Genomic DNA, 6,021 nt, shown 5'->3' on the forward strand with positions numbered 1-6,021 from the left:
AAGGCCAGGTAAAGTTATGTCCTGGGTCTGCATATAGAAGAAGAGCAGAAGCTGTGCTGCTGCTGGCCTGCCTGCTCCACTTTGAGAGGTCTGGTCATGCATAACTCACCCTGACCTTGAGGTTAGATCCATCCACTTCTCCTGACTTATGGCCACTTACCTGTCAAACAAACACCCAGTGGGCGACTTAATACTCAACATCACAGTTCAAGTTCACAGTATCATTTTTATTCAATGGAAGTGTATTGGCATCCTGCCCTCATTACAGACAAGACTCTGGGCAGATAGTGTTCAGCAGCTCATCTGGTTAATGTGGAAACAAAGCTATGTTCAAGGACACTCCTGGCCTTGTACTTACCACGGTTCAGTTGTAGTTGCTAGGTGCTGTGTGCTTGGGCTTTGCGCAGCTAGGGAAGAGGCCGCTGGACAATGGGAGCATGTGTGAGTGTGTGGGGTCATATTAATCAGCACAAATCCAGAAGCATTAGTCACACACCTAAGTAAAGGTCAAAAACAATACAGCAGCTGCCTAAAAATACCAGCACACAGACAGTGGAGGTGGTGCTGGTATGTGTGTGTCTCTCCTGGGAGCGAGGGGGGCAGGGGGGGTGGTGCTGGTATGTGTGTGTCTCTCCTGGGAGCGAGGGGGGGGGTGATTCAGAAACCTCATGAAATTATTGTTTGCCTAATTATATGACATGATAGATCTTGGTTGTACACCGCAAATCTTTTTTATTCTTAAACACAGCGCACATGTGCCTTACTGTACATACAAAGACACACATAGTCTACCCACAGCTACATGCAAAGCCCAAAGTGTGTGTCCTTCCCTTCGGTTACATCACAGCCAGACTGAGGCAGCGGTATCCTCATTACATGTGACCCTGTCTTTCTTTACCTCCAGGACAGGCTGTAGATTTTACAGTGACAACTCTATAACAAATTGCTTTACAGGAAGCAGGTGATGGGCCAGCAGGCCCCCACGGGCCCCTTGTCTAGAGCGCTCCAGCTGTGGACCCGGAGGGCTTAGCGCCGTGCCACCATGCCACCCGCCTCCTATTCTGGGCCAGGCTCATGGTCCAGGCTAATTTTGGACAGGGGGATGGGGACAGGGGAAGGGGAGAGACTGTGCCTGTGCCCGCCGGCTACATCAGATGTCTGCCCTGGCCTAGATGACGACATGGTTGAGCCAGCCACCACCGCATGTCACTTCCTTTGGCCAGTTAATATATCTCCTCTTACAGTGCGAACAGTCACTCTGCATATTTTTGGTCTGTGGTTGGAGATCCGCGAAGGGGTTGTAAATTCTCTTTGTAATTCGAGAAAGTTAATGTGTTCACCTTGACTTCTCAGGCACCAATTTCTGTCATACCTTGACCGACATACTTACCAGTATAAATGAAGCATGTCCCTACAATCAGAGATAGGGGATTGATAATGCTGTGGGGTTGCTTTTCTGCCTCTGGCACTGATGGCCTTGAACGTGTGCAAGCAAAATGAAATCAGCAGATTATCAATGTGTTTTGGAGGAGTGCAATATTCAACCCAGTTTCCAAAAATGGGGTCTCCATGAAGGTTGTGGGTCTTCCAGCAGGACAACAACCCTGAATGCATATCAAAAAGCACCCAGGACACACATCAAAAGATGCTGGACTGTTCTGTAGTTGTCAGCGAGGAGTCCATATCTGAATCACATCCATAACCTATGGCGAGATCTGAAAACAGCAGTTGGTGAAGGGCACCCCTGAAAAATTTAAGAATTAGATGGGGCCAAATTGTCAGTAGAAAGGTGCAGCAAGCTCGTTGATGGCTACAAGAAACATTTGTCTGAAGTTATCTTGGCCAAAGGCTGTGCGAGCAACTACTAAGCTCTGGGGTGCCAATAATTTTGTCCATGTCATTTGTCTTCATTTTCTTAATGAAAATAGTAAACTTAAGTTTGCAAAAATAAAATTGGTTCTGCAATGTTGAAAATCCAATAAGCAATTTTTTTTTAAATGTCAACTTATTTGAGAAGAAATACGGAATTATTTAAGAAAAGTGCATGGGTGCCAATATATTTAACCACATCTGTAGCACCTTTTTTTACTCAAAGAACCACTTTCTTTTCTAAGAAAAAGTGCTGCATTGGCAAACAAGTCTTAGAGGACAGAAATATGTCTCTAGGTTAAATGACAGGCTGCCATCAGATATGGGAGCTTAGTCTGCCTCCCCCGAGCTGCCTTCGGCCAGGGCCGGCGAATAGGGCCTGCCTGAACCCTGCGAGGGCCAAGACCTAGCCCGTCACAGCAGCTCGAACCTGGCCACTCACAGCTCATCATCCAGGGACTGTGTTTACTGAGAGAGCTTTGCTGGAGGCCAGACATGTCTGTGTTGGCCTCACAACGCGTCCCTGCTGTCCCATGAAGGAATGTTAATGAGGTGAGTTGAGCAGGGGAGGTGACTCGCTCTGTTCATATGCAGGCAGGCAGGAGAGGAGACGAGCAACCGCCTGTCTGCTGGGCCGGCCGGAACGGACGGTCAGCGTGTGCTGATTTGCTCTACACTACATAATGTACGGTTCCTCTGAAATGATCTGGCTTTGGCTTTAGATACCGGGCCAAAGTAAGTAACATGTTGGGTCATGTAGGAGAGACATGTTAAATATGAGCAACAGAGCGCTGAGCTTAATGGACTGACTTTGGACCAGACAGCAATTGCATAGATGTACTGTACTGTTACATTCCGTACCACAGACCACATGAAACAAGTTGAACATGTTTTTTTTTTTTTTTAAATGGCCCACTATTTGTATCTCAATTTTATAACATGTAGTGGCTGCCTTTGCGCTTCTCTAGACTGAATCAACACCCAACAGATGTACACACACCACAAGAATACCACATGCGTGTTTTGGGTTATAACAACAGCACCACTGGTAATGAGGTGCAGAGTAACGCACATGATTTCACATGCCATTTGTGCAACAATTTCCTAACTCCACATTCCTAATCAGCCACTACTTGCTGTGCTGTGCTGTGCTGAAGTGACTGGGTAGGAGTTGAGGTCTCCTCTCCCCTCTCCAAGCCCCAGCGGCCCACGTATCCCAGGCCGCACACAGACACACACAGCAGGTCATGACCAACGCATAGAGAATGGAATTTGGATCAGTTCCTCAGTGGTTCAAGTGTGACCTTGAATACCACAACATTAAACCCGACTTCTTCATGTGCATGTTACTGTTTCATGTTATTATATGGAACTAATGAAAGAATGTAAGTTGCAATTAGCTTGAAATATGAATGAAAAGCACCACTCTTTCAAAGGGAAAATATGTAGCTATTTATTTTTATTAAAGCCTGTATCAAAGTGGAAGAGTGATGTGTTTGATCCTATTGATTCATACTGAGCAGGAGAACCTTATTCATGGGAAAGTCAGAAGTGTGTGTGGTGTGGTAATTGCAACTTTACCACTTCATCCAGTCCTCCAATCCTTTTCTGTTGTCTGTGGTTAGAGCGAGCTCCATTCATTGTGTATGTAGTAGGTGTGTGTGTACACAGTGACTTTACAGTGTTACCTGCTGGCTGGGGGGGGGGGGGGGGGGGGGGGGGTGCGCTCTACAGCGGACATGAGAGACAGTGAGAGTACCTTCGACTGCCAGGTAATGAGACAGTGGCCCCTGGTGGACAGAACCACAAGCAGCGGGATTCAAGACATAAAAACCAGAAGAGAGCAATAGACAGACAGTAAAAACAGAAAAGCATGGTTGATTTGTAAATGTATATTTAAAACTACCGGGTCAGAGTAATTGATCAATAGATATACATGTATGAATAGATGGCAGCGAGGTTGAGGAAGTGAGTGTTCTCCTTTTATATCCGTCATGGATAATGCAGTAACAAATCACATGATAAGCAAGGTATAAAACAAATCAACATTCAATCATATGCATGGAAGTCTAAAAGGTTTTGCAATGCAATACAGCACATACTAATCTGTAAAATATGATTTTGGGAGCACCAAAAACAGCATGCAGAGCCTTTTCTCTTTTCACTGTCTTTGGCACACTACTGATTTATTTTTCTCACATTTTTCTCACTTTTCTCACATTCAATCAAATGAACAACAAACGCAAGCAGATTTCACTAAGTGATAATAATAAATATATTAGCATACAGTTTTCTAATATATAATACTTTGATATACCCCCCCCCCCCCCCCCCCATCCCCAGAGTTCCCTCCTCTCTGACCGCCTCCAATGGGTTTTGAGAAGGAGGCGAGGAGAGAGGATGCGAGGAGTATGCAATTGAGATTCTCCCCGTTCAGCAGTGCTGATTACTAGTTCTGATAGCCAAGTGATATAATAAGGCAATATTTAATGTACCATATAAAAACATAATTAAATATTTATATGTGAAGTATAGTAGATACAGTTGAAGTTGGAAGTTTACATACACCTTAGCCAAATACATTTAAACTCAGTTTTTTCACCATTTCTGACATTTAATCAGAGTAAAAATTCCCAGTCTAAGGTCAGGTAGGATCACCACTTTATTTGAAGAATGTGAAATGTCAGAATAATAGTAGAGAGAATGATTTATTTCAGCTTTTACTTCTTTCATCACATTCAAAGTGGGTCAGAAGTTTACATACACTCAATTAGTATTTGGTAGCATTGCCTTTAAATTGTTTAACTTGGGTCAAACTTTTCAGGTACTCTTCCACAAGCTTCCCACAATAAGTTGGGTGAATTTTGGCCCATTCCTCCTGACAGAGATGGTGTAACTGAGTCAGGTTTGTAGGTCTCCTTGCTCTCACATGCTTTTTTAGTTCTGCCCACAAATGTTCTATGAGATTGAGGTCAGGACTTTGTGATGGCCCCTCCAATACCTTGACTTTGTTGTCCTTAAGCCATTTTGCCACAACTTTGTAAGAATGCTTGGGGTCATTGTCCATTTGGAAGACCCATTTGCGACCAAGCTTTAACTTCCTGACTGATGTCTTGAGATGTTGCGTCAATATATCCACATAATTTTCCTCCCTCATGAAGCCATCTATTTTGTGAAGTGCACCAGTCCCTCTTGCAGAAAAGCACCCCCACAACATGATGCTGCCACCCTCGTGCTTCACGGTTGGGATGGTGTTCTTCGGCTTGCAAGCCTCCCCCTTTGTCCTCCAAACATAACGATGGTCATTATGGCCAAACAGTTCTATTTTTGTTTAATCAGACCAGAGAACATTTCTCCCATGGGCGGTTTTGGAGCAGTGACTTCTTCATTGCTGAGTGGCCTTTCAGGTTATGTCGATATAGGATTTGTTTTCTGTAGATATAGATACTTTTGTACCTGTTTCCTCCAGCATCTTCACTAGGTCTTTGGCTGTTGTTCTGGGATTGATTTGCACTTTTCATTCCAAAGTACGTTCCTCTCTAGGAGACAGAAGGCGTCTCCTTCCTGAGCGGTATGACGGCTGCGTGGTCCCATGGTGTTTATACCTGCGTACTATTGTTTGTACAGATGGTGGTACCTTCAAGCATTTGGAAATTGATCCCAAGGATGAACCAGACTTGTGGAGGTCTACAATTGTTTTCTGAGGTCTTTGCTGATGTCTTTAGATTTTCCCATGATGTCAAGCAAAGAGGCACTGAGTTTGAAGGTAGGCCTTGAAATACATCCACAGATACACCTCCAATTGACTCAAATTATGTCAATATGCCTTTCTGAAGCTTCTAAAGCCATGACATCATTTTCTGGAATTTTCCAAGCTGTTTAAAGGCACAGTCAACTTAGTTTATGTAAACCTCTGACCCACTGGAATTGTGATACAGTGAATTATAAGTGAAATAATCTGTCTGTAAACAATTGTTGGAAAAATTACTTGTGTCATGCACAAAGTAGATGTCCTAACTGACTTGCCAAGACTATAGTTTGTTAACAAGAAATTTGTGGAGTGGTTGAAAAACAAGTTTGAATGACTCCAACCTAAGTGTATGTAAACTTCCGACCTCAACTGTATATGACAAACCAATATGCGGGTGTAAA

The sequence above is a fragment of the Oncorhynchus kisutch genome, linkage group LG5 (genome assembly GCF_002021735.2).
Source record: "Oncorhynchus kisutch isolate 150728-3 linkage group LG5, Okis_V2, whole genome shotgun sequence".
In the NCBI taxonomy this organism is placed as follows: Eukaryota; Metazoa; Chordata; class Actinopteri; order Salmoniformes; family Salmonidae; genus Oncorhynchus; species Oncorhynchus kisutch.